Source organism: Photinus pyralis, unplaced genomic scaffold (assembly GCF_008802855.1).
Source record: "Photinus pyralis isolate 1611_PpyrPB1 unplaced genomic scaffold, Ppyr1.3 Ppyr1.4_LG2, whole genome shotgun sequence".
NCBI lineage: Eukaryota > Metazoa > Arthropoda > Insecta > Coleoptera > Lampyridae > Photinus > Photinus pyralis.
The window spans coordinates 46,218,988-46,246,755 of NW_022170403.1; positions in this window are offsets into that span (position 1 = coordinate 46,218,988).

The window sequence follows — 27,768 nt, forward strand, 5'->3', positions numbered from 1 at the left end:
TACATAATGGGAATACAGAGACCGACAGCATTTGTTAAAATATGTGCTTATGTTAATATTAAATTCATAAAATATGAACTAATCTTGTTTAGCATATTCTGTACACATTAAACAATAAAAATAAATCTTTATTATATAAACGATGGTCAAAGTTAATCATTGATTAGCACCAGAATGGAATTGCACCGTACCTTATAATCCAAGGTGGCCAAGCAATATAAGATTTTTAGTAAGTGTCATTGTTAGTAAAGCGGACACTAATACCCGTACTAACTCGTAGATTGATCCGAGATCGAAGACTTAATTCTGGGATTGACAGAAAACGTCACCAATAGTTGATATAATGGTAGATTCATGCGCAAATGATCGATTATAACTGGTTGTTTATTTAAGATAGTATTTGCTAATCTAGTTTCATGAATCCCGTCTTGATTCTTGACGGGCATAAGGGTCGGTTGTATAAAGCAGATTAAACCTCGTTTGGATTATATCAATGGGTTAAGATACCTAATTGGTTGAAGTTTGACAAAACGTCAAATTTTAACCATTTTTATACCTTAATCCAGTTGTTAACTACAAGCGAAGTTCAACCAGCCTTTATACAATCAGCCCTAGTTATTGTTCGCTTTGTTTGACTAAATGTGAAATTTAAGAATCGCGATATTCATTAATCTTTTACCGTTCAACCACATGATATTACTATATTAAGCCTAATGATATCAAAGTATAGATCAAAACTAATAAACCAGTAATAGTATATTACGCACCGAGTGCGAAAGTAGGTTATTTTTCGAAGAATCGTTAATCACCCGAGGCGCGCAGCGCCGAGGGTGATTATTTTCTGAGAAAAATAACCTTTCGACGAGGTTCGTATACTATTTTATTCACGAGCATCATTATCATCATTTTTTTAACAAAATTCCAATAAAAGTACAAATACACGTAATTCAAATCATCGTAAGCGCCATCTGCAAATTAATGGCCTTATTAAAAGCATTGCCGATAATACAGATTCGGATATTATAATTAATATTCAAAGCTAGATTCAAAGTTTGAAATGTCTGATAACGAATTTACTTCTACACCCCCTGAAATAAGGGAAATTGCCGATGGGACAGTAAAAAATTTATTGCCCGAAAAGAGCAAGAAACGTTATGAATACATTTTTGACATTTACAAACAGTGGTGTGCAGAAAAGGCCATAAGCAACATAGGCTCGGAAAACGTTTTACTTGCGTATTTCAACGAATTAGCAAAAGTGAAGAAGCCCTCCACGTTATGGGCGACGTACTCGATGTTGCGGTCAACTTTACACCTAAATGAAAAAGTCGACATCACTAAACATTACAAATTGACCGCTTTTATTAAAAAGCAAAATGTTGGCTACAAGCCTAAAAAATCAGAGGTATTTACAAAAGACCAAATTGAGAAGTTTCTGAAAGAGGCCCCTGTGGAAATGTTACCTTACAAAGTAAAAATACAATTAATTTGTCATAGTGTTGCAATTGTAACGATTCATTACGTACGTAACTTATGAAATCGTAATGAGTAGCTACAAATGCCACACACAGTTTTTTATAAGCAATTTCATTGCTCCATCTTTATCTTTATTCATTTTTAGATTGTACTCATAATCGGCATATCTGGTGCTTGCAGAACAGACGAGTTAGTCAATATGAAAGTTGCTGATGTAGATTTTCTACAAAACCGCGTCAGCGTTATCCTCCCCAACACTAAAACGTATAGTAGTCGATCTTTTGTCGTAACGGATGTAAACTGGGTTATAATATTGCAACAGTATTATAATCTCCGTAAAGACGTTAATCATGAGAGATTTTTTCTTCAAATGCGTGCTGGCAAAGTGACCAAACAGCCCTTAGGTCATAACACAATCGCCCAAGTTCCTAAAAAAATCGCAATCTTTCTAAACTTGGCAAATAGCGATAAATATACCGGACACTGCTTCCGACGTACGGCTGCTACAATATTGGCAAACGCAGGTGGAGGAGTCCTTCAACTGAAGCAGTTGGGTGGCTGGAGATCGACTGCAGTAGCAGAAGGTTATGTGGATCAGTCGCTTTACGGGCAAGAGAAAATTGCAACAATTTTAGCATCCTCTTCAGCGACGTCTACATCTACATCCGATATGCAGGGCTGTGATGCCATCCCTGGCTCTTCTCGTGGATTGACACCCAATGTTTCTACGGCCAGACAGGAATTTAACTTTTCTACGGAGGAATCTAAAGAGGGGCTAATTGTAACGATTAATAATAGCGGTAACTCTAATGTAACAATTAACTTTATTAATTCAAGTTCGAGTTCATAATCATTTTATATACTTATACTTACCCGTCAGTTATTAAACACTTTTTTTTTGGTTTTGTTCGAATTGAGAGCATGCTGCTGTACATTTATAGGTTATGAAATGAAACAAGAAAAAGAAACACAGATCATACTGACATTAGGTTAGTCACAAGTCAAGTAAACTTGGAAGTAATCTGTGGACTCTGATTGTGTAATTGTGTTGCTTCGTTTCCCATTTTTTAAACTTTTTCGACTGTTGGTTTATTTGTAATTAAAACTTACAAAAAATAACAAAGATAAAAATGCAATAAATGACTGAGAAATATATTATTTAAGTTTAGGTATTCAGCGCGGAACGGCAGTGTCGGTGACGTCATTTTACGTAATTCCACGAAATACGATTTCCCATACAAACAAAAATTTGTAAAGGCGATTCATAGGCGACTCCACTCTTTTTTGATCGCATGGTCAAGGCATGCTCTTAGCAAACTAGATGAAGTGACGTCTCGAAATTATTTTTCCAATCGCAACTTTAAAGTCTTGTAACTTTGCCATTTGTGGAGGAATTGTCATAATTAATTAATAACAAAAAACTGGAAACTTCTCCATTGTCGACGATGTGGTCGCTGTCGGCGTAGTGTCCCTAGTAATTTTTTTCCGAATAGTCGGCGTTGTGGGCACGTTCGGCCTAGTGTCCCTTGCACACTTGTCGGCGATGTGGGCACGGTCGGCGTAGTGTCCGTCGGCGAAGTGGGCATGGTCGGCATTGTGTCCCTTGTACACCTGTCGGCGATGTGGGCATGGTCGGCGTTGTGTCCCTTGTCCACTTGTCGGCGATGTGGGCACTGTCGGCGTAGTGTCCGTCGGGGTAGTGTCCCTAGTCGGCGATATGGACCATCCAAAAATCGGGTCGGCGTTGTGGGCATTCTGCGAAGTGTCCCGCCCCCGTTTATCATTATCATTAGTTCACTATCAAAAATCATTAAGAAGTATCGAATCGCAACAAAGGTTTATTGCGCGTTGTTAACCAAAGAAACCATCCTGAGCTTAGTGAACTAATGATAATGATTGTATAAACCTACCATAAAATCTAATAGAACTGTGAACAATTTACGTTTCTAGATTAAACGGTATTTTATAAAATTCTATTTCTCTTAGACCGCTTTTATAGAAGTCCCAAATTTTCTTCTTTTGGAGATATCCTGAAATAAAACCAAATTCGTATTTATTTTTTACAGAAGTTATTTAAAAAGATATTTCAAAATATGACACATTATTATGACCACTTTTTTCACTCTACAAGATGCTAGTTTTAAATTGTAAGTCTGACGTTTCGTCTCCGGTTAACCATCATCAACTTTGTCTTTTTCTTATGGAAGTCTACTTTTTGTGTCATATTTGATAGAGAGATTAAACCACTTGATTGTAAAAATAAGCCATACCCAAGTATTACGCGGTTCACAGTATACATTTCAATTCTGGGTCTGCTAATTTAACATGCTTTGGGTATTATAAATTAAGTATAAATAAAAAAAATAATAAATAACTATAAATTTGTTGCGAATGAAAAAGAAAGTAAATGTGCCCTGATATACGAGTAATGAGTATGTTTGTTTACGTATGGTACTCAATGAAATGCTGATCGTGTAATTATTTAAACGCTATTTGATCGTGACGCATTTTCTTACTTTTTATACAGTTTCAGCAATTTCCGTAATTGGGGAATTAATATGTTCGCATTTTATATGGAGATTTGGAGCAATACGTTTAGAAGTTATATTGGATTGAGCACTCATGCCTAGTAATACCCTGCATGCAAATTCGACTTCAAACAATTTACGTATACACAGATTTAGTTTTTTTAATTTCTGTGAGATAATTTAGAAACTTCGGAACATTTAGGTACTAATTCTGCGTGTGACGATTTCGTGTAGGCGCTGGATGGACTTGAGTATGCAAAATCCGAGATATTCTGCCATTTGTTTCCAGTTCTGAAAAGCTTGTACATTAATAATTCGGATGTTGCCGGAAGCCCCTCGGGAAGCTCTATTGGTCCAAATTTGTCTTATACCCTCTCCTTCTCTTCCGTGAGTAAGTTGGTTGAGTGCATGATGGGCCATTAGTGCGTGGGTGGAAGATTGTGGGTTTATTAACGCGCATATTTAAAATTCATAGTGGGGGAATGTTTTTTAGGTTACAATATTTTCATAATAATACCATGAGTAGTCGAAGCATTGTCGATCATTTTTGAGGTGCTGTCACGAATGTTAGTTAAGCCTAACTATGAATGAGTTTTACGCGATCAACGTTTAAAGGTAAAAGACACAGTCCAGGCTTTCTGACACAATCGTTCGCCGAATCATCCACGATCATTTTGGGGATGAATAAAATTAGCGAAAGGTGGGTCCCCAACAACTTTCAGCAGTACACTGCCAGCATCGAGTTGAACGAGCTCAATCATTGTCGAAGGTCTCCTGTGAACATTTGAAGACCATCGTAACTGGAGATGAAACTATGGCCCTGGGCCTACTATGATACACTTAAAAGATTTTAAAGTACGCAACACCGCAGGTTAACGGAGCCTATTACGCAACATTCCTGCATAAAGTAAGGCAGTAAGAGAAATGGGGAGGGTTGCTAGTTGCTACTTAAATATATTTGACCAAGAATAAACAACTGTGTTGTATGGCCCTCATTGGGGGAGTTATCCAGCCGGGTCCACTAATGGGCCCTCACGGGGAAGTTAAATTTGACACATTTTAACAATTTGGCTTATGATTGATAATGTGAGAATAATTAATAAAACACCTCTGGCTCTTGAGAAATGAACAGTGTTTGGTTATTCCTATACACAACAATTTCTTAATTTTCACCGCACAATCATTATCCATCCAAGTAAGTACTCCGTACTACGAATATACAATCCAATTTATCTCACGATTCTCAAATAAGTCACAATTTTCAACTAAACTAGGTAGTTTTAAATAAATTAACAGGAGGAACGATGTTATTTGGTTAAAAGTTTTTGAAATGGAAGTTAAACTAGTTAAATGTTGTTTGTCGTGCAGCTGAGGCAGTCGTCGAATGGGCGCGGTATATTAAAAAAGTTTAAAGTTTCGTTATTTGTTTGGTACCGTATTGCCTTTTTATTTTCTTTGGAGCAAACATTAGCTTTTCCTAATTCGATTTACTCGCTAAAGTAAATTCACGTTGTAATGCATTTTACATGTTTACACCTTTTCATTGCATTGTGTGCACTTTTTATTGGTCTGATAAATTACACCCGTGTAGTTACCAAATGCAAAAAAAAACAGAAGTCTTATTAGGACTTAAATGAGGAGAGAGAGAGAGAGAAGGTGGCAATAAAAGCGCTGCTAAAAGCAGATATTGTATAACGTAAGCCTAATTTTACAAATGATACAATTTTATGTCTCTTAAGGGTCTTCATGTAGTGTAATTCACACAGTAACCTATTGGTCTTATGGAAGGTAGCGTTACCAACTGTGTTGTTATCACACAAAAGACTCGGGTTGGAGCGTAGCCTACCGATAGAACTAGCCGTGACACTCATCCCCACTATTGCGTTGACGTCACAACTGAAGGCGGCCGTCATATCGACTTTTAATGTAATTAATTCCAAGTAGTTTAATGTTGTACACTTAAATTAACTGTATTCGAACAGAATAAGTAAGAAAATGCCAAATACGTGCTGCGTCCCTGGTTGCAAAAGCAATTATAGTTCAAGAGACAAGGTTCTTTACGTTTTCCGAAAAATGAAGACGATCACAAAAAGTGGTAAGATGTATTCACCGGGACAATTTTGAAATTACTAGTTACTCCAGGGTTTGTATTAAGCATTTCTCCGACATTTTCATTACCTATTCGGGTAAGCAAGATGACTAGATAAGACGGTACAGTATTAACAGTTCCATGAGACCAGATTAAACTTGCCGAAGACACGTATCCCACAATTTTTGAAAATCAGCCATCATATATGAAAAGGATGTAAATGATGAGTAACGGGAAAATATAGACCTTTGCAACTACAAATGACCGAAAACCTGTAGTAGTCTCTAGGTCGTCCAGGGGCCGAGATCTCGATGGAACAGACAGATAGGCAGACGACGGAATAGCGAGCACATAAGCGTTACCTCAACTTCGTTGTGTTACCCTAAAAAAGGCAGATGGGTGTATTAGAATGTAGGTATAAATTTTATTTGTTTTCAGCTCGGTTTTCAGTATTTGTTGTTTATGTATGTACGTATTTAATAAAATTTTTGCATAATAACACGTGTTTATAATTAGGAAACAACATATAACAATCCTGCAACTCAAAATAAGTAATTACTAAATGTTTTTGCGTTAAATGAGCACGCACGCGAATCAAATTGCATTTAAACACATAGTATCGCGTTGCAGTGGCCAATCTCCAGTTGTGACGTCACTAAATCAATGTCACGGCTAGATCTATCGGTAGGCTACGGTTGGAGAAACCTCTATAATTTTATTAACATACAATGGCAGGTATCATTTTAGTACACACATAATATATCAATACAATATATCTATTGCAAGAAAAGAGCAATTTATTATTGGTATTCAATTTTCCCATTCTTTCTTCGTTTTTTACGTTTTATAACAATTATACAGGGTCCTATAACACTTCGTCGGTCTTTCCTAATTCATACCTGGTAAAACAAGTTAAAAAGTAATCGTAAACGATTTACATAAAGCGCATTTCAACTTGCATTCATTTCCCATTTGTAAGATTTGTTAAAATTGTAAAAATCCGGCCACAAATATGAAAGATAGCGTTGCATAATGTGCAATCGATTTTGATGTCCTACTTCAATTTCAGTTTATAAGAAGAATTTCATTTCAATGCTTTTCTAAATAAGAAAGTTGGAACTGCGCATGCGCAAACCTAAATTTTGAAGCTAACGTTAGATTTTCTATTGTTCCAAGTGGCTATGTATCAAATTTCATTTAAATCCCTCCATAAATAAGAAAGTTGGCACTGCGCATGCGCAAAATCAAATTTTGAAATTGGCGTTAAATTTGCTTTTATTCCAAGTGGCTATGTATAAAATTTCATTTAAATACTTTTTTGCGCGATCGATCATTTCTGACTATTTACCATGGGTGTTTCCATGACAGTACGTAGAATTTACCAGTTGCTATGATTACGACGACGCCAAAATTACTTACCGATCTAAAAACAGAACAGCAAAAATACTTACCGACGCCTTTTTAAAAATCAACAGTCTTACATTACATTTAATCTTTAATTATTGTTAGGTACATTAAACGTGCAATTTGTGCTGTTGTTTCCTATAGCAAGACGCTCATAAAGTCATAAAGGAAGTGCAAAGCTAGTAAACTACATCAGACACATGCACAGTTTTATGAAATTATTAATTTCAATTTTGACAAATAAACTGGTTACCTAGTGATGTACCTACACCATACCACTTCGATCATTTCGGTTTATTCTGTTCGTTAATTTCTTAGTGCATATTTATATTGGTTGCATAATTTTAATTTCGATCGCGCAAAAAATGTTATAAGCACGTCGAACGTTAAGGGTTACCGTTTTCAGACAATAATTGGAGTCGTCGCTTCGCTCCTCCTCCAAACAATTGTCTTCGAACGGTAAAAATCCCTTACCGTTCTCCATACTTAATATACTATTATAATTAAAAAAGTTTGCAATTCGGTTTATAAATGGTCGAGATGCGAAAAGGGCACTGTGAATTTTGAATCGATTCGACTAAACTTTTGGCATTGCGTATTATACGGCTAAAGCTATGCCCATATTGAATTTTATGCAATTCAGTTCATAACTAACGGAGATGTAAGAGCGATCTGACATTTGTAATAGTCCAAGAGCCCAGTAGGAAAGTATACCTTGAACGCCCGGACGATTCTAATAATTTTCATAGGATTCGCCATAAAAAGTTGTATTAGAATCGACAACGGTGCCGGCGAAAATCCTGCCGAAAGCAGTTAAAAAAAAATTAAATTCGCCCCTTACTTTTGGAAAATCTACTTTATTGTCCCGGACGTTCAGGAAGAGTACTAAAGGGTGCATATGGATGAGTTTTATCGGAAAAAGTCACAGTGCCGGGGCGCAACTTGCCGCAACCCTTGGCACCGCCACTACAAATGGGGTGGTAAATCGTACTAAACTACCTTTTTCTCCCGGACCAAAATGACCTATATGAAATATGTAGCTTGCGATTATACGAATATAAAAAACCAACGGTGCCGACTCTCAGGATGCCGGAAGTCCTCGGCACCGTCGATGGAATCCGAGCGCGCGCGAGCCTATTGACAGTGCAAAAATTGAAAAATTTCAAGAATGCACGTCACTTACCTATGTATTCGGTGAAAAAATGTAACACCGTGGATACCGCGAGATCAAATATATTCCACAAAATTTTCGCGACGAGAAAAGATTCTGAGAAACTCGTCAAGAAAATCAGAGGATTTGATTCGTGTACGATTTCCCCTTGTTTCAAATCATTAAAACAAAAGATTCTCCGAACGATTTTTGTTACTGCTATATGGAAAAATGCGGCAGAAAAACAATGTGTCACGCTCGATCCTACGAAATGAGGCTGGTAAATGAAAGATATTTTAGAACCCTTTTGGTTCGAGGGCGATCCTACTCCTTTGAGCGTCGATTCTGATTCTGATTGAATTACAATAAAATGATTTCAAAAAAGCATTTTTGGCATAAGAATCATTGCGGGTCTACTTCGATCATTTCTACCTTTTTTGGGTTGCTTTTAGGCATAACCACACAAGTCAAGGGTTTTACTTTTAAAAAAATTAATGTTTAAGAATTAAAAACGATTTTGTCGGTTCTTTTTTTGTTTTTTTTAACAAAAAAGTGGTAAAGTTTGAGAAAATGAACTTAAATCGTTTTTCTTGCAGTCACAGAAGTGATCGGATACGAAAAGAAGGCTTTTGCGCGCCCCCGGATTTCTTATAATTTGTCTACTCTTAAGCTACATTTTTCATTAAGGACTTTTTGGTGCGAAATGACAAGCTGGATTGTTACAATTTACCCCATGTTTTATTGGCGCAGTGTCAATAGGCTCGCGCGCGCCCGGATTCCATCGACGGTGCCGAGGACTTCCGGCATCCTGAGAGTCGGCACCGTTGGTTTTTTATATTCGTATAATCGCAAGCTACATATTTCATATACGTCATTTTGGTCCGGGAGAAAAAGGTAGTTTAGTACGATTTACCACCCCATTTGTAGTGGCGGTGCCAAGGGTTGCGGCAAGTTGCGCCCCGGCACCGTGACTTTTTCCGATAAAACTCATCCATATGCAACCTTTAGTACTCTTCTTGAACGTCCGGGACAATAAAGTAGATTTTCCAAAAGGAAGGGGCGAATTTAATTTTTTTTTAACTGCTTTCGGCAGGATTTTCGCCGGCACCGTTGTCGATTCTAATGCAACTTTTTATGGTGAATCCTATGAAAATTATTAGAATCGTCCGGGCGTTCAAGGTATACTTTCCTACTGGGCTCTTGGACTATAAACAAAGTTATCGTTCACACGGACAGATAGAGGGACAGACAGATAAAGGAACAGACGGACAGGCCAACAGGCAGACGACAGACAGCAATGCAAAATTATAAACGATCTCTAGGGTCGTTAATAAACGGCAAACGTGTAAAATTACGGAACATGTAAAAAACGGTTTTTTGTTTTTTTTTACAATAACTTTTTTGTAAGCGGTACAGAAAAAATTCCTTCCTTGGTGCAAGACTCGACACCATAACGAACCAAATAGCGAAAAAAGGAGAACAATAGCTCTTAAGATAAAAAACTAGTAGCGTCTCAAAACGAGCGGACGGACGGACGGACGGACAAAGTGGCCACAATAGCGCATTTTTTTTATTTTGAAATGCGCTAAAAATAGCAAAAAATCTGTTGTGCAAATGTCAACTATAGAAGGTTGTCTATCTACATAAATTATTTTTGAATGTACAGAGTGTCTCATGTTTACGGTGTCAATACACAGCTGTTTTTTAAATGGAACAGCCTGTTTATTTTTTAGCTAATTCGATGTCTTTTTTAACCTCTGCAGGCCAAATTATTAATTTTTTTCCGAATAGTTCTCTATAAACCAACCCCACTTTGATAAATCGCAGCGACCTTGATTTTAAAGTTAAGAAATAGAAAACAATAATTTTAATCTGAATAAAAGGCAACACTGGTAATGAGAAAGTTGAATTTTATGATACAGAGTGTTTACAAAAAAATTGTAAAATTTTTAGTGCTATAACTATTTCTATTCAAATGGAACTACCACTATTTTGTTTCTCTATTCAATATTTTTAACTAAACTACATGTTTATAAACAGGAGTAAACCGTGATAATCAAAAATCAAAGAATGCCAAATAGTAAACAAGTGCCATAAATTAATTGCTTGCTGCAAGTGTACTCATTATTAACGAGCTCCTAGCGAGTTTATAATTTTGCGGTGTCTGTCCGTATGTCCGTCCGTTAGCACGATATCTTGATAACGAATGAACCGATTACGATCAAATTTAGTAGATGGATTCTTTATCAAATTTGTGAATCGGAGTTCGTGAATTGGCAATGTAGTCCAAAAAATAAGGAAGGCCCTTTAGATATCTCCGAGAGTTATGAACCGAATTGCATGAATTTCAATATGCATATAGCTTTAGCCATATAAATCGCAATTCCAAAAGTTGAGCCTAATCGATCATCATTCATAGTGCCCTCTTCGCATCTTGACCATTTAAAAGTCGAACTGAAAACTTTTTTATTTAGTATTTAAATGAAATTAGATACATAATCACTTGGAATAAAAGTAAATGTAGCGCAATTTTGCAAATTTGGTTTTGTGTAGGATGTGCAGTGCCAACTTTCTTATTTATGGAAGCAATGGGGTTTTCCGCGTTTTTTCAAAAACCTTGAAAATGAACTTCAAGCACATTAAAAAAATGAGTGGTACTCATTTTTTTGTCAAGAGAAATCATTGTGATTAGCAAACACGATTTTAAAATGAACGGCGTTTGAAAAGTTTCGAATGACCGCCACGTTGCAGTGACGTCACTACGCGCGTTGGCGCTCAGCCGTAGCATTGGTTACAATCGATTCAGAGAAAGAAAACGTCGTTTTGACGGAAAAAAGCGTCGAATAATTATTGCATTTGTACCTGAGTGTGATAGCAGAAGTCATCGCGAACCTAATAAATTGTATATAAACGTCCCAACAGGAAATATACGAAAAAAGTTCGACGTGATACCGCGAGTTTGACATCCCATTTGTATTGTTGTGAAGACGATTCTTATTATTATTATTATTATTATTATTATTATTAAAGTACATAATGTCGATTTACTTTCAGTCAGTTATCGACGAAAATGCATCGATATATAATATTGTAATTGTAATTCAGAATATGATTTACTTCGAACTCTGTTCTGGGCATATCTGTGCCCTTACAGCGCACAACATTTTTCTCTATTTTCACTTCCACATATCCAACACCCTAATTTTCTCGTTGAAATCCGTAAGGTGCATACTGTATTAGGTACCTACACTATACCTTGCACTATACACACATAACTTGATGTTATACTTCCTATGAACCATAACAGATTTGCTTCTGGGCTTTGACTCCACTCAAACGAGTGGCATGAAAAAACTCACTTTTCGAGAAAAAGGCGGCGACCATTAACACTTCAACCTTTGGCAGACTATCTAACTGCCCCTTTACGAACCAGTCAGAACTCGGTTTATGGCAGATTCCCAGATTGCCATAATAAGTCGAATCGAACTCCTACCAGTGTCATGCACTAATATAACTTCCCATCGGCAACCCGCGTAGTGACGTATGCGACGCTCGGCCAATATCGGCATGTCGTCGGTTGCATGACAAAATTTGAAAGTTTTACGATATTATATGTTGTTTATTGACATGCTGCAATTAGGAAAAAAAGTTTTGTATATGAGATGTTTAATTACAGGTTATAAACTTTACAGTAAGACAGAAAAAAGTTACAATATTTTTTTTCAGGAAGACCCTATTCAATGAAATTTCATACATAGGTATACACTTTAAATAAAAGCAAAACTAACATCAGGTTTAAAATTTGGTTTTGCACATGTTATAGCCATACCCAGGAGCTCGTTTTCTATATTTGTTTAGTTTTTTTCCTAGTAAAATAAGATTTTTTAAAAAGAGTAGTTCGAAATTCGCCTTTTTAATTAATCTTATTTTACTACGAAATAGGGAGCACATTAATTGCAGCAGATAATTTACTTGTGACACTTGCTTACTGGAATTCTTTTGGTTTCTAGGTATTATCACGGCTTACTCGCTCCTGTTTATAAATATGTAATTCATTATTGTTTTGTGAAAAATATTCAATAACCTAAACACCAGGGGGTTTAGGCACAGGACACCTCTTATAAAAATTGAATAGCACACAAAACCCTATCGAATAGAGAAATAAAATAGTGGTAGGAAAACATTGAAGCGTATCATAAAATTGCTCACAACATTTGAATTTTAGATTCAGTCACAAAACGAAAGGTACCCACATTTACTTTCAAACGCTGTGAAAACGAAACTTCGTACAGAAAAACTCGTAAAACATAAATTGTAGAGAATTTAATTTCCTACAAAAAAGTCCGCGACAGCATATATGTATCCTTAACTATTAATATATGATAAGCGTTCAAAGATATTATTGATACCAACGAGGACACTAGGTACAACTTTAAATGGTTGGTAAGGCTAAACGATTAAAGATAGATATATGCCGTCGGGGACTTTTTTATAGTAAATTTAATTGCCTACAATTTTTGTTCTATGAAAATTTGTGTGTCTAAATTGGTATTTTCAGCGGTTTCAATTATGTACGCGTGCAAGTGCAAGTGGGGTAGTTCAGTCTGTCTTTGTCCTTTACACAAAACCCGCCGTAAGAAGGAAGAGTAGTGACTGCCTTCGGAAAGCGCGCTTATAAATCCAAAGGTACTTTTCACGTTCATTTCGTGACTCCATCTATAGCTCAAGGTACTTTTAGAGACCCACGCGAAAGTACAGGCTTAGACTTCTTCCTAATTTTATATTCAATCAAAGCTAATACTACTGCGAATGTGGTCATGAACTCCAAGAAATCAATCAAATACACTGGGAATGCCCATTGCCCAAGTGATGATCATCTCCGAAAAAATTTCACTGATAAACTTCAAAATTTTGGAATTCATCTACCTACTTGCGTTAAGGCAATTTTGTACAATACTATATAACCTACCTGCATTTCTAAATAATTGTAAGTATTTTATTATTTTACTAAACTTCTACTAGTAAGCGATTTTCCGAAGACAATGGAGAGCGATCATTTTTTCATAATCGAAATGAAAAATAAGCTATATTCAATAAATTGTCCGAGCACTAATAAACTACAACGTTTCGCCATAAACATAATTATGATTTCGGAAATTAAAGTACTCGGCCCCAAAGGTCGACTTAATCGGCAGCGTCGGTTTACACTAATTTATTAAACGCCAAACGTTTGTTGAAAAACCCCTGTAACTTTGTTATTACGCCAAGGTTACGATGAGAAGTTGGTTAATGGTTATTATTTCCTAATTAATAGCCATTAGGTACCTCAAGTATTGCGAGACGATCAAAGACTTACTCAACTTCACTTCTAAATGGAAAAAAACTTCCCAAGTCAACATCTTATACTTGATAGCTGTACACATGAAGTGTTATCGATAATCCATATTCAAGTTTTTATATGTAATGACGGTCTTATATTGGAAGTCAAGTTATAATATTATGCATAATGCACTTTAATTATTATAACTCCATTCAACTATTGGAACTTGTTTAATGTCTGTTTTCATAAGTAACTTACTGTCCCTCGTACTGCCCTCGATTTCTGTATATTAAGCAATCTCGTAGATAACGGGCTAATCTGTTGGTTCAATAACTGAATAACGCAAGTTCAATCCTGTGTTCTAAGGTAAAACGTAATGGCGATTCGCTATTTTTCTAAAGTTTTCTCATAGTGTCTTAGTAAAAATTTAAACTTCACATTATTAAATTGCAAAGCAACAGCTTGTCAACGGCTTTCCCGACTCTGCTTTGCAATATTGCAACACAACAGACTTTTTAATTACGTTTACCTTAAAATATCAACAGTATTTAAGGCCAAAACTTCCCGCTATTTTTCCTTATATTATTGGGTTAAGTTCTCTGACTTTGTACGGCCAAAGGCTTGAGAGAGTCATTCTAGTTGAAACTTGCTACTGCAACGAATTTCAATTACCTATTTGCAGCTTCATACCAGAAAGCAAGACGTTTTTATTCCCAAATGAACCCAACCATTCCTTACTTTTAAGTTAGAGCAAAGTTCAATATTACTATTATTTTTCTGTAAGTACACGTTGGATTTCAGGTTTCCTCTAGTGGCCCTCTGGTATAGCATTACCTACTCGTAAAATTGTTTCTTTAATGCCACTCGACGAACCAACTGTAATCTCTTACAATTTGTCCAACCAGAATACGTCGATGTACGTGCGTTACGTCTTTCTAAAAACGTGTTAGTGCTACAAAATAGTGTAGCTAAAACATCTCAATTAATATTGCACGCTCATGTATTCGAATCAAACGGACTGTTAGTTACTGATCAATTATTATGTATGTACTGCTGTGTTTGCTTAATTTATGCTTATGTTTTGATTACATGGTCTTGAGTAGAAGTAATATTCATATAAGTTTCTATCATTATTCAACATGTGGTAATTATCGAATTGTTTTGTCTGGGTACTGACTTGTTGTTTGTAAACTAACATTTTCGCCGTGAATGAAACAGTCACGGGGGTGGCAAAAAACTGAAATCAAATTAGTTACGATACCTAATGCCGTGATATGTCTTCGACATTCAACTGAAGGCTCGAAACCCCGAAACTAGGGGGGAGTTACCTATCGTGGGGCAAGATTGCGCTAATCAAAAGCTCTTCAGTTTAGAATCTATGTGTGATATGAGTTGCGATTTAACGATTTCCACATATTTTGTCCTTTGTTAAATTTGCCTACAAGGCCATGTAATTTTCCAACTTGCTCTTCACAAAAGGGTTTTATTGCACCAAAGATGAGTCACATCCTGTGTATTTCACCCTTTCTTAGAGTTTTGGTACTTGCTTACCTGACTCATTGTTGCCAAAACTTGTTTTTAACCATATTATGTACTCTCTTGAAACCTACTGGCTACATATTTTGTCAATATTGTTGTTATAATTTTATGTTATGCATTCACATCATTACAAACAATTAATTTTGCTACACAATTTAATATTAATTTGACGGCTGATTTTTTTCTTGGTAAGTTCTTCTTTTTCCCATCCTATTTCTATTTTTATTCGGTGAACTACCATTTTCAAAGTTTATTTTTGCAATGTAATTTATTTCGACTTAAATTTCCGAGCTTTCACAGTATTAATATGAGGAATAATTATTAAACTAACTTTTCACAATTTCTGTGTTTTATTTTACGTGCCTTCCCAACTGTACGTCAAGTTATAGCGTTGTTAGCCTCAGATGTTTGATCACGTGCCAGTTTTCAAATTTAAGCGGGATTTTGTTTAGTTTTGGAGGCAATAGTCATTCGGGTGGCCACTTTTAAACATTGCCGGGTTGACCTTATTTCCGTGTTCTTGTAGTGTGAAGTTAGTGTAGAACCTGGGGGTTAAGTACACTACAAATGATAAGCGCTTTTTTGAAAAAAAAAATACTATATTATGTTAGTTATGGCTGGCTGGCTGCCTGTCCGGCTGAGATCTCAGCAATTACAATAGCTAAGACTTCAAATTTTCACTAAAACCTCTCTGCTATAGTGTAGATGTGCAGGCTCTAGTCTATTTTGAGTTAGATTACTCATGAGATAGATAATTTTAGACTTCGCTAATAAAATACTGATCGGTATTACCAAAAATGCGCTTTCATCATGCATATGCTGATTTACAACTTGTTTTGGAATTTATTAAGTTAAGGAATTGTATCTCTAATTTTTATTTGTTATCAAGTGCTCATTAAGGCGCATGTGACAGTTTCGAGTTGATTTATTACGCTTTTCTTTTATTCGGTTGGGAAAAAGGTAATGGTTTTGGAAATAACGTGCTTAATCATTAAAAAAAATTCTATTCTTAGGCAGAAATTTGTTAGAATTAGATTAGATTAAGACGTAACATTAAGGACTACGTGCGGTATCCAGGGAACATCTGTGGGTTTTTATCGATGTTATGCAGTTTTAACGGCTGTCTTAGTTCTATGAAATTTAAGAGGGATTTCCGTTTAAATAGGTACGACAGACGCGGAAAAGAAGAGGCTTTTTGCCAGTTTCGTGATCGAACCGCTGCCCGTCTATAGCGGCCACGTTCGTTGGAAGACAGAAGAGATTTTTTAAGAAGTTTCTGCACTCATAAAATCATAAAATTATGGATTAGGCGAAAGCGAGGTATCTTGGTACATTTTATATAACGAAGCACCTGTTTTCCTCTCCAAAGTTCATACCCGATGTTATGACCCCACCGTACATTTGTGAAGTTGTCCAGCTTTGCTGAACTCCCGGTATCGAGAAGCGTTGTAAGTTTGGCGCTTCGTTACTAAGGGGTTTTCCAAGTTAATTATTTGCTCGAGGAGTGAATTGTCTGTGTGCACACTTTTCTATCATTATTAATTGTACCACCGCTAAGCACGTAAGTTTTGTAACGAATTTATCAGGATTCAAACCGTTCAGGGAAGAATATTTCGATTGTTTTTTTGGCCGAATGCTCTCTTGCCAGGGAAGAAGGGAGTCAATTAATTAATTAATATTTTAAGATTTCAGCGCTGTTAATTAATTATGAACCATTTTAGATTCCCACAATAACCGAAAACCAGAATAGAAATCGAATTGTTTACACGTTATCAGTTCTTTTTAAATACCGGGGTGTAGATAACGACAACAGTTGTTGCGCCGGAAAATTACAATCAGGCCTAGGGGTTGATTGGATTAATGAGTACTGAATTTTGAATGCACTTAATTGGTTACATGGTTACAAATTGGTAATGTGGTTAATGAATGACGTTTTAATATGTTTTAGAAAAAACCAGCAGACGGTGTTCAAAGTTATCTCTAAATGAGCGCACTTAAAAATCGGGAAGTCCGATGTCCAATCTTACATTTTTCCGATAATTCAAGGCAAGGTAATTACTTAAAAATCGAACGCATCCAGTATTCTTTTCGTTTCGATTCTTTTTGTTATTTTCTTGTTCATAGCAAATTCAAGGACATGATCATCCAACGACGAACTGTTTTCGTCACCCTCTCCTCTGTACATCGCACTGGACAAAACGCAACTAATAATGTTTACAGTTTTATTTTTGCTGTTTAGAATACGCTTTTATTCCTAGATTTGAGTAAGTTATAATTTGGCAGTAAGACTAAGTAATAAAGTAAGAGTATAGCAATATTGATATTACGAATATGCTAATTTTCTTTTTCATGAAAGCAGAAACATTGAATAAAAATAAACCGGATGTTCCATTATTAAGACCATTATTAGGTAGGTAAAAATACTGAAGAAACTTCCACGAGTTACTCTGCCTAAATGTTCAGTGCTAAGTAAGTAATCGACACGTCAGCACAAATTCCCCCCGATTATTTCCGTAAAAATTAAGTTTACTCGAGCAAGTAGTTAAATGCTATAGAAATTAGACCTTTACCGCGGAGTAGCAGCCTTTTAATTAAATACAATTTGAGTAAGTTATAAATTACACTATGTTGCACACTAAAATAAATGTGCTGATTTGATAAAGCACATGAATGCTAAATTTTTGTTAATTGATCAATTTTAATGAAATATTAATAATTTTTTATGTATGTTATATTTTACATCCCGCAATTTTTATAAAATTGGGCCGAGCAAGTATTCACCAGGCAAAATGCAGTCTAAACCCTCAACAAGATTAAATAACGGCGGGGCACCTCAAAGCTTAAAAGTGTAGATATTAACTGTTTGCTTAATAAATTATAATATTAATAGGAAAGTAACCGGTAAAATGCTTAAACCCGTCAATTTTCCTGTACATTTCTTATTCTTTTGACGTTTAATTAAAAACACCCGCTTAAAAATTTATTTATTCAAAACCTTTTTGCGCAGTAGCTTTAAAATTTGCAATAGCATTTAACTTGTACGTCACATTGACAACACAAATCAATTACTTACCAATCACGATCCACATAACGATACAATTTCCACCAATTGCAACGGTAATCATTAGCGTAAAAACTATTGTCCAAGCCGCCTGTGCCCACCACATCATACTTAAGTTGTCATCGGTTTTGAGAGATGCATCATTAGCCACTGTTACGGTATAAATCGGTCCATAATCGAATCCCTGAAATGTCGCGTTGGCGGGAAATTCGCTCTGAAAGAAAAGTAACTTTTAGGACTTCGCAAATAGGATTAAATTCTTTTCCCTACCAGACCAAGAGTTATAACATTAAATATTATTTTCAAAATGTATTTATGTAAATATTACAGGAAAGTGCTGTTGAAAATTCAGAACACATAATCTGAAAAGATCCAATAACGCAACAGGAAAGAAGATCCAATGTGTGTAGAATAATGTTCCTGTTATTTCAGTAAATGTAACACTCCGGATTAGAAAGTGGCGTGGATGTTTTATTGATGGGTTAGGTGTGCACTATTGAAGAGTACGGCCACATTTCCACTTTCCTTTAAGGCTTCGAAATGTAGGTTTGATCCCGATCGTCAATAGCAAATATTGCAAATGTAAAGCACGTATAACGTTACAGTTACACGATTTGAACGAATGTAGTGTACACTGAAAAAAATAATTTTGCTTTCTTTTTACTATTGTAGTAGTAATGTACTTTGGATTAACTACAACAAGGACAATAGTACAATGATAGATACGCATCACTACAAATGGTACACTCTGTGAATAAAATGTACCTACTACTACGAATGTATTGTGCGAAACGTAACAAAATGCTTAAAAATTATACCTACAACTCTATGCCTTTGTGAATTTTAGATTTTACCACTACGCATGATTCGCAACGAATAGCTTACCACTAAAACAGTAATATTGTAGACTTTTACTACTAACCGTATCAATCACCGCTACTACTGTGGTTAATATTATTCAAGTGTGAAACATTAGTATAGACTGAAAGAAATATCTTAGGAATAATTTGACCGTGGCCATTTGGCGGTTGAACATTGACGCGTTTAGTGTAAAGTAGTGTACAGTCAAATACTATTAAGCGATTCCGAACTTTTGTCGTGCTCAATATCTTCTTCCTTAACATTGGACCAGTCGATCCAATTTTCGAGCCCTTGAGATCTGAAGAACTTAATCTCAAGATATGTTTGGTGCTTTAGAAGCATTTCCCAATCTTCTTTCACCATCACTATCGCATTTAATGGAGAGTGCACAATTCGTAAAACTGGTGCCAAATTAAGATGCGTACTGTAGCCAATTTCAATATACTTCTTCGAATTGCTTCCACCATCGTAGAGGTCATAGGATGAGCAATCGATTAAACGTTCGTCGGCAGCTTTACTATGCACATTTTCAGCAAACTGGGTGATAGAATCATCACTAGTGTCATTGTTGTTATTGTTGTTGTTACAGCACCAGCACGAGCACGAGAAATAATTATTAGTACAACTGATTGTATCCATTTTGGAGCTTTTTTTCGTTGAGATGATCTCGACTCCACAATCACAGAACAACTAAAGTATTTCTAAGGTGGATATGCATTTAAATAAGAGACACAATTTCTCTCTCTCTCATCAACAACATTTATTATTTCTCTCTCTCCCATTTACAACTTTTTTACATAAATGTTAAATTAGTAGTCTTCCCCGCCGTTCCAGCGCTTGTTATAAACACTTCTTCCCTGGACAAGGTGTCCTTGAAGATCTGCAGACGGTTGTCGCTCTTGAAGTACTCATAAAAGCGCAAAGGAAGGATGCACTTAAAGTTCTCAGTATTGATCAGTATTCGATCGCCATACTTGGTATTGATTAGGTCGATACCAATCACTTTATACTTTTCACCGACCTTCATATCCTCGACGTTCTTGAAAGGTTTGCAGTAGGTGCTACTGTTGAGTTGATTAAGATCCATTTTAACTGATTAGCGAACACTATTCGACTGATTCCATTCACCGTTTCTACCACCATTATATTGCTGATGACCTTGAAATTTAATGCGATAAACCATTACATTGCTGGTGACCTTGAAATCTAGTACGATATACCATTATATTGAGGTCTGGTGACCTTGAAATCTAGTGCGATAAACTGATAAACGATTATTTTCTGCTAAGACGGGAGACAATACCTTACAAAATTGCTCTATTTTTCTACTAAAGCGAAATCTATCCAAGGCCATAGTTTCCCAAGGCCCTTTTCGTGCCGCACTATATGCAAAGGACCACGCGACCAGCACATACACGCGATTGTTACTATCGTCAAATGTAACTTTCTTCATCACCATATTATGTATTCACCCAACTGAGCCTCGTTCAGTCCGTTTATAAGGCAATCAACGCATATTTTGTAATTTAAAAAGAGTCCACATAGTTCAATCCCCAACTCATATGTTTGGACATTGTTTTGACACTGTTCCCTAAAAGTCTCAGGTCCATAGACCACCTCATGCTCAGCATCAGATAGCAATACCAATAAGGTTTGATGAAGGCATTCAACAGCCGTTCGCCACATATTCCCTCTTAACACTAACCACATTTCAAGCTAACATCTTCTAATATCTATATATATATTTAAATTGCAACACGTTTGAGCTTGTACACGATCACTTCCGTGTATCGAATAATCCCGCAAGTGACCTTGAGGCGCCACCCCAGAAAAACACAAACAATCTGATCACACACAAACAACATACACACCCCTCTTTGTTCTCAGCGATCGACCTTGAAATCCAATGGCCTTGAGCCGCCGCCCCCCCTAAGAACACAAACAATACACCCCTTTGTTCTCACCACTCAACCTTGAAATCCAATGGCCTTCAGCCATCACCCCCTCTTACCAACGGCCTTGAGCCGACACCATCACGCCCCTCCAAAGAACACAAACAATACACCGATTTCTTCTCAACATTCGACCTTGAAATCCACCCCCCACTTACGCAATATCACTTTGACCTTGAAACGCTAACACTTCACTCATATGGTACTTTTTAATGTAAAGTGAGCCAGGATCGGCCTTACTATACTACTATAAGTTTTTACGGGAAAAATCGAGGGGAAAATGCTACGCGAATGTAATACTTATTTCTTCTTAAGGGCTCCTAATTTTATGGAAGCAAAATAACTTTTTAAAACAAACAAATGTCTGGTCCGATTTTAATTTTCTTTTTTTGATTGAAAGCTCTTGTGACGAGGAAACTTTTTTGCTATATAACATTTATCTCTAAAACTTAAGGATTTAGCACATTTTTGAAAAAGTGTTTTTTTTAGGAATTTGAATCACAATTAAGCTCAACCCGATTTTTATGTGTAACTTGTCCACGTCAAATGTTAATATGTAAGGATTTGTATTATTCAGCACAATATTCTAACTCTTAAGGTCTGATGATGAATCGGTCTATACGATTCGAAGTCGATTAGCTAAAGAAATATTAAAATTCAATTATTTGAAAAACGAGTTTTATTGTATCAATTTGTATCGATAAATAATTCACTACGTCAAGAAAATAGTGGTTGCTATTTAAAAACAGTATTCCCCCTTCCATCCTGTTTGCGTAGTAAAAGGACCTGCACTTACCCCAATTCCCCAAAAGAACCAGTATTTATTGGCACCAACTTTGTTGCTCTAGCGCGCGCGCTGCACTGCCCTCTTTCCGGCACTCCCTCTCCTCGTGCAGGATTGGGATAGGATATGCGGGATTCATAAATTAAATTTGAATTCAAAATAGGTGATATGATTCCGGACTTAACATTACCACCCATCAAAAAACAATAGTTTTTTCTGTTACACAAAATAAAATAAAAACTTGTATTATTCACTCAAGCAACTTAACTAACTAGGTATATATAAGAAAGAACAAAAAAAGAAAAGAAAAAAAATTATTATTGAATCGGCAGTGGGCACAATTTTACCACTGGCCGTTTATAAATACCGTGAGATGTTTTTACAGTGGCAACGCGGACCACTCCATCTGTACCTGGATGCACCTCAATTATCCGTCCTAGAGGCCAAAATAATGGAGTCTTTTGTTCATCTTTAATTAGAACAAGTGCATTCTCTCGGATATTAGTGGTTTTATTGTACCATTTGCTTCGCTGTTGAAGCGTATGTAAATATTCTAAATGCCACCGTTTCCAAAAATCATGATGCATTCTCTGCAATAGCTGCCATCGATTTAATCTATTTAATTTTATATGTGAAAGATCTGGATCCGGTATAACCGAATTTAATGGCTCCAAATTTAGAAAATGAGATGGCGTGAGTGCCTGCAGATCATTAGGATCTTGTGAAATGGCGCATAAAGGACGAGAGTTTAAAAGAGCTTCTACTTGCGTTAAAAAGGTATATAGTTCCTCATAGGTTAATATTTGAGTTCCGATTACTCTCTTAAGATGAGTCTTAACAGCTTTCACCCCAGCCTCGCTTAGACCGTTAAAATGTGGCGCTCCAGGTGGATTAAAGTTCCAATTTAAATTAAGTTTAGTTGCAGCTTGTTGAGCAAGTTCGATAAATTGACGATTTGCACCAATAAAATTAGTACCTTGGTCACTAAATATTTCGGAACATCTGCCTCTGCGGGCTGTAAATCGGCGAAAAGCGGCGATAAATGAATCTGAAGAGAGGTCTGATGCAAGCTCTATATGAATAGCTTTTACCGCACAACAGACAAAAATGTATATGTATGCCTTTAGAATTTTTGGTTTTCGAGTTTTTCCTAAAGTTATCATAACGGGTCCCGCATAATCTAAACTGACTACAGAAAAAGGTTTCAACTGCGATACTCTATAGGACATAAACGGCACATTAACTCTTGGACAGACTCTAAAACATCTTATACACTTAGATATGCAATTAGTTATGGCACGTCGTGGTGACAGAATCCAAAATCTTTGTAATAATAAAAAGTGAAGGGTTTTATATCCTGGGTGTAAATATTTTTGATGCGTATGTTCTACAATTAATTGCGTTATCCTATGATTACTTGGCAGTAAAAGCGGATGTTTTGCGTCAAATGCGAGATTTGAATAATGTAATCTTCCACCCACCCTAAGGCAACCAACCTCATCAACAAAAACAGCAAGTTTGCGAAACGGTTTAGGAACCGGAGTGTTTTGCTGAATTGCTCGAAAAATGTCAGAAAATGTCTCGAGCTGAGCATGTTTTATAATAACCGTCAAAGCGTGTTCTATTTCACTAATATTGATTGTTCTTGGTGGTTGAAAGTTTTTGTTCCTCAGACAATGTATGAAACGATAAGTTAAAGCTATAATTCTTTGAATCTTTTGAAGTGATGAGAAATTTTGGAGAAGTAAAGTGATGCAATGTTGCTCCACAACTGCATTTAGGACCACATATTTCGTTTCCTCCTCTGCGGTTGCTTCCAAATGATTTGGTTGCAAAGGCCAAGTCTCCCTTGATTGTGAGAGCCAAGAAGGACCTGCCCACCACAACCAATGTGCGAGTAGCTGGGATGGGGTTATACCTCGAGACCCCACGTCGGCGGGGTTATCTTTTGTTGGAACGTAATGCCATCGAGCTTCTGGCAATGTTTCCTGAATATGCGAAATTCGATGTGCAACAAAAACCTTTTTTGTGTAAGGTAACGAATTAATCCAAGCGAGGGTGGTTTGACTATCCGACCAAGCGTGTAGCTCATTAATAACTACATTAGGATTTAGGAAGCATTGACTGAATATTGGCAATCAAATCTACCAGCATTACAGTAGCACAGTTCCAAACGCGGTATAGATAAAGTTTTTAATGGGGCGACACGAGATTTTCCAGAAAGAAGGAAAACAACTGCGCAATATCCCATTTGCGACGCGTCGGCAAAACCATGCAACTCCGTATAAAGTGCGTCCTGACATAAAACAACCTAGGAATGCTTTTTTTTGGAAAGATATGATAACTCAGATCTGAATTGATGCCACTTTTGTACGATAGAATCTGAGGGAGGATCATCCCACCCGACCTTTGAGATCCATAACTGTTGCATAATAATTTTTGCGAACATTACACACGGTGATAGGAAACCTAAAGGGTCATAAATTCTGGAAATTTCAGATAAAATATATCTCTTAGTGACCAACGGATCATGGGATGTGTAAGAATAAAAGAAATGATCATCTATCGGATTCCAATGTAACCCTAGATCTTTAACGGAAGATGGTTCTTCTTTGCTAAAATCGATGAGATGTTGATGTTGCGATTTAATTAATTCTGAGTGGTTGCTTGCCCATTTTCTCAATTGAAACCCGCCTAGATCCATAAGTTCAATTAACTCTTTCTGTAATTTTAACGCAGATTCTATGCTGGTTGCACCGTAAACAACGTCATCGACATAAATAAAAGCGAAGAAGCGAGCCCATAAGTTACTGTGTTAAGACGATATTTATTAATGGGTTCGTTTGGGGAAAAACGCCACAAAATGCGTTGAAAATCTCTATGCTTGGGTTCCAAATTAATTTGTCGAAACATTTGTTTGATATCGCAAATAATTGCAATTGGAAAACATCGAAAATTTAATAATATTGCAAATATGTCCTTTTGTAGTTTAGGACCAATAAGTAGCGTATCATTTAAAGATAATCCTAACGATCCTTTTGCGGAAGCATCGAATACGACACGCAATTTAGTAGATAAACTGTCGGGGCGATAAACACAATGATGTGGCAAATAGAACCCATTATTAATTTTCAAATCACGAACTACTGACATGTGACCACTCTCGAGATAATCGTTCATAAATTCAGAATATGCAATCCGTAAAGATGGGTTTTTAGCTAGCTTGTTTTCCAAGGAAAGAAATCTGCGTTTTGCTTGACTGTAAGAGTCGCCTAGAACTGGCTGAGAAGCTTTAAATGGTAAAGACACAATGAATCTGCCGCTGGGTTCTCGTTTCACTGTGTTAGAAAAAATCGTTTCACACAGTTGTTCCTCTGGAGTCAGAATTACGGTACTCTTCGGAACCTGCTCAACTTCCCAAAATTTTTGTAGAGTTCTGTTCAATGAAAATTGTGCGAAGACGTGAAATGAAAACGGATTTGCATTGTCGCTGGAATTGCGAAGGACCGAAGCGGTGCCCTGTAGTATCCAACCAAATATACTGTCAATAGCTACTGGCTGATCGGCTGTACCAAATATGCGATCTTTGTTAAATATGTACGGTGTGAGTTCAGCACCAATTAAAATGTCGATAGACGAAGGTATGTTGAATTTGGGATCTGCGAGGCGTAAATTGGTGATATGTTTGCAATTTGAAACATCAATTTCCATTTGAGGTTGCTTCGAACAAATTTGGGGCACGATCAAAGCTTCAAAATCAAATTTTGGATTTTGGCAATGTGCAGGTTGCATGTGGCATAGGACACTTCCTTTACTGCACTGAGTGGACATATTATTCAATCCATGAATTGTTAACGATGAACGCTTGGGTTTTAAACCTAACCGATTAACACAATTATCAGAAATAAAATTGATCATACTTCCAGAATCAATTAATAAGCGAACTGGTTGATAATTACCCCGTATGTCTTTAACATTAACAACTGCGGTCGATAAAAGCACTGTCGAAATTTGATAATTAGAAGTAATATTAGTCATTACGCTCAATGACTGCGTTTGCGTTATTTCGTTAGCGCTCACGGACTCTGAAGAAGTCGAAGGAATTACAGTATCCTCACTTGGTACTAATAAAACCTTTGCGTTAAGATGTAACAGAGTGTGATGCCTGCGATCACAGACATGACATCTTGCTGTAGATTTGCAATGAAAAGTAGTGTGTAAGGAACTAAGGCAATTTTTACAAAGTTTCTTTGTGCTAGCTATTTGAATTCTGTCTTGAACTGGTCTTGACAAAAATTCAGTGCATTTATATATGCCATGCGGACCCGAACAATGTGAACACTTCAAAGTATTTCTAGTACTAGATTGCGTTTGTGAAGCATTGGTTGCGTCAGTATTTAAAAGATTTGAAATCTGATAACCACGTTTAATAGTTTGTGGAATAGGTGAAGCGGCTGCCATCTTCGACTTGGGAGACATTAATTGTAACGAGTCAAGTGCTTTTGATTGATTTTCTAAAAACGTAATTAATTGTTTATATGAAGGGAGCTCAATTTCACTATGTTCTAGTTCAAAATCTGTCCGGGTTTTGGTATCTAACTTTTGCAAAAGCATATTAAACAATAGAAAATCCCAAGAATTGACTGGAAAATTGAGAACCTTTAAAGATTCAATGTTTTCGTGAAACGTGTCTAAAAGTAACCTTAAATCTTTGGAATTAGGGCGCTGCAAAGCAGTGGCGTTTTGTAATTGTTGATAATAGGCTGTAGCAAGTAATCTTTTATTCTCGTATCTATTTTTTAGAATTTGATAAGCTGTGTCATAATTAATTTCAACTAACGGCAAACCTTTAATAATATTATGAGCTTCGTCGCGTACTGAAGTTATCAAATGATGAAATTTTTCGATTTTAGAGATGCTGTCATTGTTATGCACCAATGAATTAAATAAGTCTATGAAAGCTGGCCATTCCTTGATATCACCAGCAAACTTTGGGATCTGAATTTTTGGTAATTTTTGTATTGTTTTTGCGTTAGAATTTTCTGTATGTATATGAGATTTATTAATTATAGCACATAACGCCTTTATTTTATAAAAAATAATATCTGTATCTGAACGAATTTTGTCATGTTCCGGAAAATCCTCATCTTTAACTAACCCTATGATATAATTGTGATATTCTTGAAATTCCTTATAATTGGTATCTACTTGAAGTGCTCTCGCCAAGAAGATAGCTTTTCTTGATTCATCTAACTCCCCTTCGCCTTCCCGTAAAGTTTCTTTTAATCTAGACATCGCGGTATTTCGTAAAAGAATAGATTTGTTAAATTTAGCTGCTACGGTTGGGTTCATTCTTGAAAAATAGTAAATTTAAGCAATATGAAAAATAAGAGAAAAAATATCGAATCCGAATTTTTATCGTTATACGGAACTACAATGCGACCAGGTACAGATAGAGCGCAGACACAGACACACCAAAATTGTATGGCTGTATTGATAACGACACAACCTTGTCGTTGCGAACAAAATTATCGAATTTGTTTATTTATCTATTGCTTGAGCTAATAACGTAATTGCGTAATTAAGCAATTAATAAGGATTAAT